This window comes from Chiloscyllium punctatum, chromosome 33 (assembly GCF_047496795.1).
Source record: "Chiloscyllium punctatum isolate Juve2018m chromosome 33, sChiPun1.3, whole genome shotgun sequence".
Lineage (NCBI taxonomy): Eukaryota > Metazoa > Chordata > Chondrichthyes > Orectolobiformes > Hemiscylliidae > Chiloscyllium > Chiloscyllium punctatum.
The window spans coordinates 43,409,672-43,426,295 of record NC_092771.1 but is presented as its reverse complement, the minus strand read 5'-3'; positions in this window follow the sequence as shown (position 1 = coordinate 43,426,295).

Genomic DNA, 16,624 nt, shown 5'->3' with positions numbered 1-16,624 from the left:
ATTTCCTGTTCGTTTTCTGAGGGGTTGATCGATGGCATCTCGATCTTTGTGTTTGTTTATGGCGTTGTGGTTGGAGTGCCAGGCCTCTCGGAATTCTCTGGCATGTCTTTGCTTAGCCTGTCACAGGATAGATGTGTTGTCCCAGTCGAAATGGTGTTTTTTTTCATCCGTGTGTAGGGCTACGAGGGAGAGAGGGTCGTATCTTTTTGTGGATAGCTGGTGTTCATGTATCCTGGTGGCTACCTTTCTTCCTGTTTGTCCTATGTAGTGTTTGTGGCAGTCCTTTTTATGGAATTTTGCAGATGACGTTGGTTTTGTCCACTGGTTGTACAGGGTCTTTTATGTTTGTTAGTTTTTGTTTGAGAGTATTGGTGGGTTTGTGTACTACTAGGCTTCTGAGGGGTCTTAGTAGTCTGGCTGTCATTTCTGAAACTTCTTTGATGTACGGGAAGGTGGTTAGGGTTTCTGGCTGTGTTTTCTCTGCTTGTCATTGTTTGTTCTTGAGGAATCTGTGCACTGTATTTTTTGAGTGTCCGTTCTTCTTGAATACTTCATTTAGGTGGTTCTCCTCTGTTTTCCGAAGTTCATCTGTGCTGCAGTGTGTGGTGGCTCGTTGGAATAGTGTTCTGATACAGCTTTGTTTGTGTGTGTTCGGATGGTTGCTGGTGTAGTTCAGTATTTGGTCAGTGTTTGTCAGTTTTCTGTATACACAGGTTTGTAGTTCTCCCTTGTCCTTGCTTTCGATTGTGACGTCCAGGAATGCGAGTTTGTTGTCGGTTTCTTCCTTCTTGGTGAACTTTATGCCTGTGAGGGTGTTGTTGATGATGTTAAATGTCTCTTCTATCTTGCTTCTTTTTGTGATGACAAAGGAGTCATCTGCGCAGCGGACCCAGATTTTTGGTTTGATGATTGGTAGGGCTGTTTGTTCTAGTCTTTGCATTACTGCTTCTGCTACGAATCCTGATAGCGGAGATCCCATGGGTGTGCCGTTGGTTTGTTTGTAGATTATGTTGTTGAAAGTGAAGTGGGTTGTGAGGCACAAGTCCACTAGCTTCATGATGTTTTCGTTGGTAATGTGATTGATGGTGGTTGGTGTGTGTGTGATAGTCTCTTCTAAAAGTGTGGTAAGTGTTTCCTTTGCCAGGTCGATGTTGATAGAGGTGAACAGTGCTGTTACGTCAAATGAGATCATTGCTTCGTCTTTCTTTATTTTGGTATTTTTGATGATTTTTAAGGAATTCCTGGGTGGAGTGGATGGAGTGCTATGACCCTTCTACTAGGTATATCAGTCTTGCGTGTAGCTTTTTGTCCAATCTGTAAGTTGGTGTTCCAGGTAGTGAGACAATGGGTGTGAGGGGTGGGGGTGGGGGGGGGGGGGCTCCTGGTTTATGGATGTTTGGTAGTCCGTAGAATCATGGGGTGTTGGTCCCGTCGGGTTTCATTTTCTGGAATTCCGTCTTGTTTAATTGTCCGGAATTGTGTCCTTTACTTAGGAGATATGGAATGTTGTTTCCTCGTTCTTGGGTAGGGTCTATCGCCACCTGTTGATAGGTGTTGGTGTCTGCGAGTAGTGCATTGGCTTTCTCTGTTTCGTCCCTTCTGTTCAGGATGACTGTGAGCCGACTTTGTCTGCAGGTAATATAACGATGTTTTTGTCTTTTTGAGGTTTTCTCGGTCTTTCTTTTCTTGTGTATTCAGTTTGTTTCCTTCCCTATTTCGGCTCAGAGTAGGTTCAACTGTCTGTCTGATCATTTGATGTGTTTCTTCCATGAGTTTGTTGTCCTTCAATGTGGTTTCTAGTGCCGCTAGGAAATCCTTCTTGTCAGCATCTCAGTAATTGAAATTTAGTCCTTTCACTAGTACTGCTTTTTCTGTGTCTGTAAGGATCCAGTCTGATAAGTTCTTTATCCATGCTCCTGTGTTATCGGTTTTGTCTTTTTTTTTGGTGAGTTTGTCAATTTTTTTCTTCAGGTCCCTATTTTTCTTTATCTGTGTTTGCCGTTGTTTGATGTTTATGGCTCGTTCTGTCGCGTCTGTCCATTCTTGATTTGTTGCTTGTTTGAATAACGGTCTTTGGCGCGCAATTTCCCGGTGTTTGTGTTTTGGAGGAAGCATAAACCCACCAACACTCTCAAACAAAAACTAACAAACTTAAAAGTCCCAGTACATATCAAGGACAAAACCAACGTCGTCTACAAAATTCGATGCAAGGACTGCCACAAATACTTTGTAGGAAAAACAGGAAGAAAGTTAGCCACCGGGATACACGAACACCAGCCAGCCCCAAAAAGACACGACATTTCTCCCTCGTAGCCCTACACACGGATGGAAAAAAAAACCATTTCGACTGGGACAACACATCTATCCAGGGACAGGCTAAGCAAAGACATGCCAGAGAATTCCTTGATGCCTGGCACTCCAACCACAACGGCCTGTACAGATGCAGTAAAACACCCTTAAGATCAGACCCAATACTCTTTGCAAGAAAAAAGTATCATTGCATTTATTTTCCAAATCACGTGCTGCATCTACAGACTAACATGACGTGACTTACGTACTAGGACACAGGAATCCCTTTGTACCACCGAGTTCTGCATTCTGCCCCCGGTTACATAGTTTATTGTTATTTTATGGGGTCTAGGTTTGCTCGCTGATCTGTAGGTTTGTTATCCAGACGTTTCATTACCTGGCTAGGTAACATCATCAATGGCGACCTCCAAGTGAAGCGAAGCTGTTGTCTCCTGCTTTCTATTTATATCTTTCTCCGGGATGGGGTTTCTGGTGATGCCATTTCCTGTTCGTTTTCTGAGGGGTTGATCGATGGCATCTAGATTTATGTGTTTGTTTATGGCGTTGTAGTTGGAGTGCCAGGCCTCTAGGAATTCTCTGGCATGTACTTGCTTAGCCTGTCGCAGGATAGATGTGTTGTCCTAGTCGAAGTAGTGTTTTATTTTTCTCCGTGTGTAGAGCTACGAGGGAGAGAGGGTCGTGTCTTTTTGTGGCTAGCTGGTGTTCATGTATACTGGTGGCTAACTTTCTTCCTGTTTGTCCTAAGAAGTGCTTGTGGCAGTCCTTGCATGGAAGTTTGTAGACCTCGTTGGTTTTGTACATGAGATGCACTGGTTCTTTTAACTTTGTTAGTTTTTATTTGAGAGGGTTGGTGGGTTTATGCTTCCTCCAAAATACAAACTTCCCGTCACCGACTTTGCGAATATTGTTTTTGCTGAAGGTTTGCTCACGACTCTCCCCTGTCTGTATCCCATTGTAGACACCGTGTCACCATTTGACATCTTATTTAATTACTATTCTGGTGTCTGAGCAAATTGAGCTACAGTACGTTCAGCCCCTTCATCCAAACCAATAATTTAGATTGGAAAATGATGATGACCCCACACTGATCCCTGTGGAAATCCACTAGTGACAGCTTTCCAACCTGAAAATAAATAATAATCTCTATTATGTATTTCCTGGTAGCTAACTAGAGCTTCCCTATTCCTGTGTACCTGCCCAGAAATGTTGCATATCCTCCTGCTATGCTGTGTAGCTGGTTGTCGATTTGTTTCTGATCTCAGTGATCCTCCTTCCGGCCATTTGTTGCCAGATGATCAGGTGGAATTCGTACCGTCAATGATCCTGATCCCTGAGAGTTTAAACATGAGGACAAAATATAGACTAAAATATGGGGGGATTGCTACCCTGTCAAAAATGTGATCTTTCAGATGTAGCAACAGAACCATTCTGCAATATCAGTAACGTGCTCAATTTTCACCAGACAGACACTGAGGAAGAGGAGAGATTTCCAATTAGCCTGATTAACATGCGTCACCTTAACAACACAACCAATAATCTTAATCATTAATTTCATTTTTGTCTGTTGGTGCTGTGTTGAAAAATTGTCGCAGTCACTGCAAATTTAAATAAACTATTGTCTTTGAGAGGTGATCTTGTCGATGTTTAGAAAATCACGAGTGGCATGGATAGGGTAAATAGGCAAGGTCTTTTTCATTGGGTAAGGGAATCCATATCTAGGTGGTATAGGTTTAATGTGAGATGGGAACGATATCAAAGAGACCTAAGGGGCAACTTGTTCACAAAGTGTATGGTGTGTGCATGGAATGACCTGCCAGAGGAATTGCTGGAGGCTGGTGTGATTACAATATTTAACATCATCCAGATGGGTATATGGAAAGTAATGGTTCAGAGGGATGTGGGCAAAAGCTGGCAAATGAGACTAAATTACTGTAGGACATCTGGTTGGCACAGATGAGTTGGACCAAAGAGTCTGTTTCCCTGATGTATATCTATATTACACTATGACTGGATCCTTCATTCTATTCTTGTGTATCTCCTTAGAGGGGCAGAATGGGCTCCTCCTGCCACATTGCAGCGATACTGACTGGCTGAATGAGATCTTCCTCTCCCTCTGTAACAGGCTCAAGGGGTGCAGTGAGAGAACAACATATGTAATAGAAGCTCCAGCCGGCCTATCAGTTTATCAAGATTATGGCTGGTCTGTTTGCGGCTGAAAACTCTTTTCCTGTCTATTCCCAATAAACACTGACTCCCCTTTCCAATAAAGGTCAGTCAAGATCAGCCTTGAATATCTTCAATGGCCCAGTCTCCAGTACACCTTGGCGATAAGAATACCACAGACAACACAACCGTAAGGAGTGAGAAACGTCATAATCTCAATCTTAAATAGGGGAACCTCTAAATTTAAAAGTGTATGAACTTCACAGCAAGTCAGGTTCTCTTTTTTAGGCATGAGGGCACAACGAATAGGAAAGAAATGGACCATTCAGCTCCTCAAACCTATCCCATATTCTCATTGACTCTGTTCAGTAAAGTGTTTATAAACTCAGCCTCCACTGCTCTGTTGGGTCGACATTTCCGATAGCGAGAAACCATAGAGAGTACGAAATTGGTGCAGAACTAGAGTGTTTGGTCCATCAAGTCTGATCAGCTGTTCGATCATGGCCGACATATTTCGCAACAAAATTCTCCCACCTTCTCACAGTAATGCTTGATCTAATTATCAATCAAATCATATCTATCTCTGCCTTAAAGACAGAACTATGTCTGTGTCTCTGTATGTCTGTATGTGTGTGTGAGTTTCTGCTTCTTGGCGGGAGACAGAGGGTAGTGGAGGAGGGTTGTCATTTAGACTGGATACTTGTGACCAGCGGTGCTCCACAGGGATTGGTGCTGGATCCACTTTTGGTTGTCATTTATATCAGTAATTTAGATGTAAATAATAGAAGGTATCGTGAGAAAGGTTTATGGATGACAGCAGGATTAGTTATTTCGTGGAAGGTGTAGAAGGTCACATAAGATTATAAAGAGATCATAATTAATTGCATCAATGAATCAAAGAGTTGTACAGAACACCATTTGGTCCAACTCATTCGTGCCAACCAGATGTCGTAAATTTACTTTGTTTCGTTTTCTAGCAGTCGTTCCATATCCCTGTTAACCCTTCTAATTCATGTCCCTATCCAGATGCCTTTTATATGTTGTAATTGCACCAGCTTCCACCACGTCTTCTGGCATCTCATTGCATACATGCACTACCTTCTGTCCACCTCACCTTTAATCTACGTCCCCGAGCTGTGGAGTTCGCTACACTGGGATAAAGACCCTGACTAATCACACAATCCATGGTCTTCATGATTTTATAAACCACGAGAATGCGTACATGTGACTCGAATCAACACGAATGGCTGTGTTTTCAGTCATCCCGGGCCTAAATTTTGAAATTTAATACTGACACTTCTTCCTTCTGCATCATGTCACTGTTCTAAAACCATTTTAATCAACTTGTTCAGTCACATTTTGAAACACCTCTGTGTGATTTGAATCTAGACTTTTGGGTTCAGAGGTAGGGAAACCACAACCACTTGGCAACAATCCCTAAAGCAGCAACATTATTCTCCTGTGTGTTTGTTCATCTGACTGTTGAACTGTTAAATACTGTGACATACCTCCTTGACAGGCAGGACTTGAATCTAGACCTTCTGGTCCAGAGTGAGAGGCAGTACCACGCAAGTTCAGGTATTGGAATCTAACCCAGAGCTCTGGCTCAGAGGCATGGGCGTTACCCACTACACAAGACTTAAAACATGCCCAGATTTTGGCTCACATTTTAAATGTCAGCTTTCAGCTCGTTGTGGATTCATTAAAATTTGGTTTACTTTTACTGAATTACATTAAAAGTTACAGTTAAAAGAATTACATTATTTAACAAATGGAAGGTACTCACCTCAACTATAGGATGTTGAGTTTATGTGCTCTGCCTTCGTGATAAACTATGAATATCTTTAATTGTTTGGCTATGATTTCCACCTTAAGTGGCTATTATCTAACACCTGCAATATGAGGGAAAGACATCCTGCAGACAAACTCTGTACTATAAAGGATCTGGAACAGATACTTATCACCGAACACCAGAGACGAAGAAAGTGCATACTTTCTGGATTAAAAACAACAATCACTCTTTCCCGCCTGTAACGATTGACAGCCCTTTTCTTCAAACCACCAAATAATCCAAGGCAGTGAACTACTTTCTATCCTTTCTTCCCCAGTACTATCACTCACTGGGCTGAGGAGTGGCAGATGGAGTTTAGTTTCGATAAATACAAGGTATCAGAATTTGGTAAAACAAACAACGAGAGGACATATACAATTCAATGTCAGGCCATTGGTAGTGTTGTAGAACAGAGAGATCTCGGGGTTCTGGTATATTTCTTTGAAGTTTGCATCATGTGTGGGCAGGGTAAGTATGAAGGCGTTTGACTTGCTGGCCTTCATTGCTCAGACCTTTAAGTACAGGAGTGGGGACATCATCTTCAGTTTGTGCTGGACATTCGTGAGGTCTCTCCTGAAGTCCCTTGTGCATTTCTGGTCACCCAGTCACGTTGAGGATATTAGTAAACTGGAGACATTCCAAAGAGATTTACCAGGATGTTGCTGGGAATGTACTGTTTAAGTTATAAAGACAGCCTCGATAGACTGGGACCTTTTCCACTGCAGCGTTGAAGGTTGAGACCTTATCAACCTTATAGAGGTTTATAAAAATATCAGGGATATGGATAATGTTGAATTGCAGGTGTCCTATCCTTAGCGTGGTGGATTTCAAGACTGGGGGTAATTTTAAGATGACAGGAGAAAGTTTAACGGAAGACATATTGTCACAGATCTGTCCAGCATTGAAACAGACCTTTCTATCCAACTCGTCCCTACTGACCAGATGTCCTTAATTAATGTAGGTCCATTTGCTAGCATTTGGTCCATATCACCTAAACGCATCCTATTCATGTGCCCATGCAGATGCCTTTTAAATGACCAACCTCCATAACTTCCTCTAGCAGCTCGCTACATACACAGCACCCTCTAATTGACACCGTTGCTCCTTAGATACGTTTTAAGTCTTTCCTCTCTCAATTTCAATCTATGCCCTATAGCTTTGGAACATGCTCCTTTGTGAAAAAGACCTTGGCTATTCACGCTATCCATTCCCATTATGACTTTGGAGCCTCTAAGAACACCTCTCAACCACTGGTGCTCCCGGAAAAATAATCCCAGCGTACTCACCCTCTCCATAAATCTCAGAACAGCAACCCTGGCAGTACCTTTGTAAGTCTTTTCTGAATCCTTTCAGGTTTCACCATCCTTCCTCTATGATTGAAGCCGTAATTACACGAAGTATTCAAAAATGGCCTAACCAATGTTCTGTCCAGCCGCAATAATACCTCCCAAATCTTACATCCAATGCACTGACCAACAGCGGCAAGCATATCAAACACCTTTTTCACTATCCGATATAGCTGCGATTCCACTTTCCAAATACTATGAACCTGCACCCCAAGGTCTCTCTGTTGAGCAGCACTCCCTCGGAACTTAACATTAAATGTATAAGCGATGCCTTGATTTTCCAAAATGTAGTACTTCACATTTCTCTAAATTAAACTCCATCTGCCACTCCTCAGCCTATTGGTTCATCGGATTAAGATCCTGTTGTACTTTGAGTTACCTTTTTTCTCTCTCCACTGCGCCTCCAACTTTGGTGTGATTTATAAACGTACTAATCATACCACCTATGTTCATATCCAAATCATTTATATAAATGACAAATAGCAGTGGAACAAGCACCGATCTTTGTGGCACTCTACTGGTCACAGGCCTCCAGTATGAAAAGCAACCCACCACCACAACCTTCTGTCTTATACCTTTGAGCCAGTTCTGTATTCAAATGGCTAGTTGTCCCTGTATTCCATGAGATCTAACCTTGCTAACCAGTCTACCATGAGGATCTTTGTCGAACGTCCATATAGATCAGGCGAATTGCTCTGCCCTCATCATTCCTTTTCATTGCTTCTTCAAGCAAAACTGACCGTGTTTGTGAGACATGATTTCCCATGCACAAAGCCATGTTGACTATCCTTATCGGTCCTTGCCTTTCCAAATACATGTACGTCCTGTCCCTCAGGATTCTCTCCAGTTACTTGCCCACAACCGATGTCAGGATCATTGGTCTATTGTTCTCTGGCCTTTTTGTCCTAGTTTGTTTAATGATGGCACCACGTTAGTCAGCCTCGTGTCTCCCAGCACCTCACCTTTGGCTATTGATGATAAGAACATGTCATTAAGATTCCCAACACTCACTTCCCGAGCTTCCCACAGAGTTCTCGTGTACACCTGATCGGACCCATGAAGTGCATTTTGATTACACATCATTTGATGCGTGTATGGAATTGACGTCCTGAGAAGTGATGGATGTGGGCAAAGTTACAACATTTAAAAGACATTTGATTAAGTACAAGTATAAGAGAAGGTTTGGGAAAATATGGTACAAGCGCATGCAGATGGGACTGGTTTAGTTTGAGATCATCATCAGCAAGGACTGTATGAGCCGGTAGGTCTGTTTCCAAACACCCAGTGTAACTCTATGACCTTGTGTGTTTGTGTGCCCAAGCATGTATCTGCATATTTCTTTCTGCGCTTGTCTATTTTTGTGTGTCTCTGTGTGCATCCTGTGAGTATCTATTTCTCTGTGTATGTTATGTGTCTGTTTCTGTGTGTGTGTCTGCATCTGTGTGTGTGTGTGTGTGTGTGTGTGTGTGTGTTGATGGTGCTGTGAGCTGATGCCCTCACTCTGTCCCACGTAAACAGAATCACTGATGATTTTCACCACCTGTACAGTGGTGTGGGGAGGCCAGCAGAGAGTTTAACTGGTCTGGCAGCATCTGTGGACAGAAATGAAAGTTAACGTTACAGGTAGAGTGACCCTTCCTCAGAACTCATGTCGGGGGATATTAGTCACTTCAAGCACCACAGAGACTGTCAGTCTCGCCCCACATTGATACACACATATACACTCAAACACTAATACACAGTCATAAAGACACTCACTAATACTCGGAAACTAATACAGACATGGAGTGTCTGTCAGTAATTCCCTTGCTCCATGGTTTTCCTTGTCAATATTTCACTTACACTGTCTGGTGTGCGTCAGTATTTAATTCCGTCCTCAGGGAAGATGTTAGTATTGCACTTGATCACAATAGTGAGTGAGTCAGTATTTCTGTGTGGCGTGTGACTGTAGGACAATTTCAATGCTTGCAGATACCAAACCTGGAAGAATTAAAAGTTTTTGTGATGGACAGTGTGGAACTCCAACAGGATAGTGACACGTTGGTGTAATTTTCAGTTTTATGGCAAATGATGATCAATGCGCGGCAGTGTGAGGTGATGCACTTCGGTAGGAAAACCATTGAAATACATTATAAAGCAGACTGTACGGTTATAAAAGGGGTGCAGGAACAGAAGTCCCTGGGTGTATATCAGCACAGATTATTGAAGATGTCAAGACAAGTGGGGAGAGCAGTAACTATCACAGATTAGTTTCAGTATCTGAGCTGTTTAAAGGAAGAGGTGTAGAAGGGAGCCTCCGTGCTCCCTTCCTGGGAGGTGGTGGTGAAGATGTGTTGAGAGCCCACCCTCCTTCCCACCGAGACCGTGGGGATTCCATTTGTACCAGCTCGACACAAAAGAGAGATGGCATCCGGGCCATGGCTTCTATATTGTGCAGGGGGGAGACGGAGCTGCCAGTGGGTTTAATGTGAGAATTGCCCTTCACTGGCCATTGCTCCTTGCTCGGTTGTTGGAACGGGGATATTTCAGAATCTCCACACAAGTGGTCCCGGTCCTCTCCAGCTCGTGCCATGGTCCTCTCCACATGGCAGGAGTGAGGGAGGTCGAAGGGAATGGATATCGGGCATTCCACCCACCAGCTTGATCCTTTCTGTTCTATTCTGGACTGTTTCTCCTGGAATGGGAGAAAGGGAGGGAGGGAGGGAGGGAGGGAGAATGGGACTGGGTGTCCTTGCTGTTATTGTTGGTGCAAGTGGGGAGGGGGACATGGTGAGGTGTATGGAGAGTCATTCCACAATGATGTGTCCATGCAATCTTGTTAGTGTAAGGGGTGTAGTGGAGAGAGCGAGAGAGAGAGAGTGAGTGAGAGACTGGAGAGAGAGAGAGAGAGCTCAGCACATGCTTGGTGGGTCTGGTGGTGTGGCCCCCTCTGGGAAGAAAATGGTCCTCCTCTGTACCAGCCTATCCACCAGGACATCCTTGCCCCTGTTGATAAACCGTGGTGTAATTGCCCTTTATCTGCCATGCTCGAGACAGCTCTGAACTAAGAACGCTCAACCGTGTGCCCATTGGCCTTTTAAAGGTGGCACCAATGCCAGGGATCATGGAGCATCCAGGGATATCCGGACGATGTCGATTACCTCCAGACATGATGGGTGGGAAAAACAGGCTGGCATTGAATGACAGGGACACAACGGGGTGGGTGGGTAGTTAATGAGGTGAGGTCAATAAGTTAGCACCAGGAAACTAACACGGCCTCGTGCAGACAATCCCTCTGTCACACTCAATAAAAATGTCACTGTGACAAGTTATTATTAGATTCAGCCCAATGAATCGAAGTCTGTGCTGACAAGTCTCCAAGTTACAAAGATGCAGAATAAATGCTCATCCAATACTCTCCATCATCTGACCTGACACAAATATCCCTTTCACCCATCAGTCCCGGAAACACTGGCTTATGTTGAAGGATACTGTTGAAAAGTTTACATTTCAACATTCTGGAACCTGGGTACACATCCGTCCATGGCATTGTTTCTCAATTTCGTCCTCTCTGTCTATACCCCAAACTCCTCTCATTTGTTGGTATTTAAGCTGATTCCCAGGCGATCGCTCTCTGGCAGTCATGTTCACACCCACAGTATCCCTTATCATGGCACAGTGTAGATATCGGGCTGTAAATGGATGGGAGCTGCACATTCTGTCACTCCCAGCATGGCCTGAAAGTTTCCCCACCATGGCCAGCGATCTAAAACAGTGTTACTGAGCAATGTACTAGGGTGGTGGACACAGTTCCACACCCTGGTCACACATCTTATCTGGGTTTATAGATCAATGCATTGCTATGGTCTGCATATCTTTCCACGCTGGGTAGAGTGTGGCTTTTATTGCACAGTACATCAGCTCGGTCTGCACAGTTCTCCATGCTAGAAAACATTTCTGATCTGGGTTTATAGATCAATTCACTGCAATGGTCTGCCCAGTGTTCCACGCTGGAACAATTGCAGGGTTGTGTTCAGCAGTACACGAGGCTGGTATGCACAGTGCTTCATGCTGAACAGATATCTCCTCCGAACTTATCATGTCAGGGCTGGTTCTTTGAGGTGGATTGAGAATGTGATATAACTAATCATTCCAGTCGAAATGGCAATGCCTTTATTTTTGTTCTCATTCTTGTGATTGGACCCTCCAAATTCTGAATCCTCCGGCCAGTCCCATTCTTCAGTCTACTTGCATCTTTAGGCAACTTGCCCCATGAGTAATTGTCCAGTTACAATGTGAATAACTGTCCTGTCTATTTCCCTGGTCTTTGACCTTGCTCACCCTGGAGCTTTCGGATTCAACGCTATAAACGTCAGTGAGGTCACTCCTCAGACTCAACGTTACAGGAAATATAGCCCCAACGGATTCATACTCTCTGTGTAGGTCAACATCACCCGCTGCCCCAACATCAGCAACATAGTTGTAAATCTTGACTGCACGCTTTCAGGTTTAGCAACATCTTTTCTATAGCAGGGAGAAGAGAATTCAAGGCAGTTTTATGAGCACCACACTCTGAACTCCGTGAATATCTCAGATGGCCTCCTTCTTCAAAAATCGCAATTTCCCCTCTCACATGATCGACGATGCCCTGCAGCGCATCTTATCCACTTCCAACACCTCTGCCTTCGAATTCCACCCCTCGAAATGCAGCAGGAAAATAACATCCCTGTTCCTCACCTTCCACCCCACCAAACCTCCAGATACAATGTATTTTCCTCCCCCATTTGCGCCACCTAAAAACAAACCCCACCACCAGAGATATATTTCCCTCCCCACCCGTATCTGCATTCAAGAAAGACCGTTCCCTCAGTGACTATCTCATCAGGTCATACCACCCACCAAAGCACACTCCGCTCGCAGCTCCTTCCCCTGCCAACGCAGGAATTGCAAAACCTGCGTCCTCACTCCCCTCACCTCCGCCCAAGGCCCCACAGGATCCTTCCATATCCATCGGAATTTTACCTGCACTTCCAGACACAGCACCTACTGTATCCTTTGCTCCCGACGTTGTCTCCTTCACATTGGGGAGACAGGACGCTAACATGCGGCACACTTCAGAGAAGATGTCCAGGACACGCGCACCAACCAACCCCACTGTCCCATGGCCGAATATTTCAGCACACCCTCCCACTCCACCAAGGTCCTGGGCCTCCTCCACCACCACCCCCAACCACCTGATGCCATGGAGGGAGAAAGCCTCATCTTCCACCTTGGGACTCTGCAACACACGGGATCAATGTGGATTTCACTGGTTTCCTCATTTTGCTTTCCCACACTTTAAACTTTCAACTCAGCATAGCCTCCATGACCTGTCCTACCTGCCCATCTTCCTTCCCACCTTTGTGCTCCACCCACCTCTCCGAAATATCACCTCCACCCCCAACATCATCTACCTATGACATTCTCAGCTACCTTCCCCCATTCCCATCCCCTCCCCATTTATCTCTCAGCACCATTGGGCGACAAGGCTCATTCCTGATGAAGTGCTGACACATGAAATGTGGATTCTTCTGCACTTCGGATGCTGTCTGAAGGGTTGTGCTTTTCCAGCACCACATTCTCGACTCTGACCTCCAGCATCTGCCATCCTCACTTTCTCCCTTGAGTTAGTGTATCTAGGAAATTCCCCACCAGACACTTTATGCAGCTGGTCAGTTATTTTAGCCCAGTCCTGTATTATAAACAAAGTGGAACATATACGGCCTTGCACAGTTCTGGAAATTCTCCCAGATACAAGGAAATGTTAACAAGAAAGAATGAAAGATTTATAGTCGGTCGGTCAGTAACCCTCATCCATTCCATCCAGACTGAGTAAAAATTCCCTTTTATTATGATATGAAATGTGATATAAGGAAGTGGTTAACTGAACCTGTTTGTTCAGTGACTGAGGTTAATGTTAGTCTCTATGGAATGTAATTATTCCAGTGGAGGGTCTCCATCTTTAACTGATAAATGAGCTCCGTCACCATGTATTCCACAGTATGAGTGGGAGCATCACCGACAGCACTAACAGGGATCAGTGGCTCCAGAGAGAGGGGCAAGAGAGATCAGAATCTGAGAACATTAGACTGGAATGTTCCAACAATGGACAGGGGTTTATCCAATTCTGTTGGTTATCTTTCTACACATTATGATCGGTTGTCGTTACCATGGCGGATCTATTATGCTCTTCGCATTATTCAATATATTTATTATCCTCTCCTGTCTATCGTTGGTGTCCCTGGTAAGTCTCATTGTCCAGATTTGTTTTTCTATAAACCAGTTACGACTGCATTTCTGTTCCTTCATATAGTCTACACATCTTGCCACTAATAGTGTTCCTGGTGATATTTTGAATCCAGTTCAATTCCTGTCTCCCTCCTTGCATTACTGTATTACTCATGGGTCTCTATGTTGACCTACTCACTTTCAGATGTGAACCATCGTCTCTGTACCATTTTTATTTAAATATTGGGATTGTGGAGGTTATTTTCCTTTGTTATGTTTATAAACTCCATTTCCTCTCAGGGATTCCATCTCATCCCTGGCCAACATCTTTTATTTTCTTTCATTTGTGGGACTTGGGTGTTGCTGGCAGTCCAGCATTGATAGCCCATCTCTGTTTGCCCTTGAGAAGGTGAGGGTGAGTTGCCTCTTGAATCGCTGCAGTCCACTTGCTGTTGGTTGAACCACAATGCCGTTAGGAAGGGAATTCCAGTATTTTGAACCAACGCTTGTGAATGAACAGCAGCATATTTCCAAATCAGCGTGAGGAGTAGCTTGGTGGGTGGGGGGGTGGGGAGGGAGGTGGGAAGTGAAAATGGCAGGTGTTGTTTGACACAGACAACCTTGGAGATCCCTTTGGCCATGAGCTGATTCCTGACACCATGCCCTGACCATTATTAACTTTAACTACTCACTGCTCCAGAAAGTACTTCACTGGCTTAACCCATCTGCTGTTTGAACCTTGAGCTGTAAAATACAGACTTAATGATGACAACAATCTGCTGCTGACACTCTCGGGTTGAAAACTGCAGAAGCAAATCTGATTCGAACTCACACCAAACTCCCATCCATCTGACATTCCTGTGCACGCTGATCTATATCTCTATTGTGTCTGGGAATGCGTTTATTTTAATATTCTTAAGCAATATAATTCATCTGTCCGTGAAACTTCCCTCAGTCTCTTGTGCCGATTATCCAAATCACTGCCGGTTGTTCATATTTAACCTGGTTTACTTCAAATGCATTTTCTCTCCAGCAATGACTTTCATATCCAACCACCCCAAATACACACACACACACACACACACACACACACACACACACACACACACACACACACACACACACACACACACATCCTTTAAACAGGTCCAATGGAGATCGAAATCTTCCCCTGCTGTTTGTATTTGATATGTGCATCGTTCGATATGATAGTAATGTTCGCAATACTCGTGATGCTGGCCATATAATCCAGATTACTGAGCAATACACTAGCATGGACTGCAGAGCTCACAGTGTTAGTCCATCACCTTTTCCCAGTTTAAGTTGCTTGAAGTGTTATGTGAAGTCGATTCAAAATTTGGTGAAACAAACCATTTCAGCTGATCTGATAATACCTTTATTTAATGTCCTCACTCTTGTGATTTTGCTCTCTAAGGGTTCAATCCAACAGTTAGTCCCACTACCCAGTCTTTTTCAATATATTTCCACAACACGTTCTCAGTTAATTAACTGTCTGCTTCTGTCTTTAATGTAAATCGTTTTGTCCCTTTGTTAATTTCCCCGACCTTGGTTTTTGGCTCCCTCGTGTTTCGAGTGTTGGCATTGTGAAGCTCAGAAACAATGAATTGGTGCGTGTCAGGCTGATGTTCACTTCCCGGTGTATCTCATGCGATGTTCCATGTTGGATAGGGGTTTCAGTAGCTTTGACTAAAGTCTTTGAAACTTGATCTGCGCCTATCCACTGAACGTCTGGCTTCTGCGTTTGTCTCTTTGAGCTGGTCATATGGTCAGTAACAACTCAAGGAATCTCCTTGAGTATTATTGTAAAGGACCAGGTACCTAACATCTCTGACAATGCTGTCACTTTAAATAAAGGTTATTTGCTCCTTTTCTTGAAAGAGAGATCTTAAATGCCGAACTGCCTACTCTAAACGGGTGAAGTAAATAACTTAGGAGGCTTTTAGGGTTTATTTCTATAAATAGTGATAACAATGGTCAGCACGCACAGACCAGGCTATCCAGTTTTTCTGAGCTGTAACAATCACCAGGTCCCTGGGGTGGGAGAAGGGTTGGATGCTTCAGTAAACGATCCCTAGCTGCTATTCTCTCTGAGATCTGTCCTGATGCTGTTTCCTCCAGGATTGGAGAACTGTGTGCATGACTGACTGGCCTTGCATGTGACTTTTTGCCAAGGGATAGATTATGTAATGATTGTACATTGGAACATTTCATTAGTGGAAGGTACTATGTCTATTGTTCTGTTCAGATTTCCAGTAGTAAAGTTAGTCTACATTCGTCTTCTTTTGCATGTATTCTTATTAGAGTTTTTAAATAAATTGTGTTTTGCTTTACGTTGAGTGGTTTGAACAGCTGCATCACATCTGAAACACCCATTTCACATCTACCTTTATTATAAAACAAAGTTGGCGTTCAGGTTGCTATCTTAAAGCATTTTAAGGCAGTCTGGTCTGGTCCATAGCAAAGTGAGGTCTCTTGTCCGTTTCCAAATCGATAATTCCAAATTGGGTTCAGGTGCAGAATCCCTACAGTGAGAAAACAGGCCATTTGTCCCAACAAGTCCACACCAATCCACCGAAGAGTTACCCACCAAGACTCATTGGTCCTATCCTAATATTCCATATTTACCCTGACTAATGCACCTAACCTGAACAGTATGAGCAATTTAACATGGCAAATTCACCTAAAATACACATCTCTGGGCTGTGAG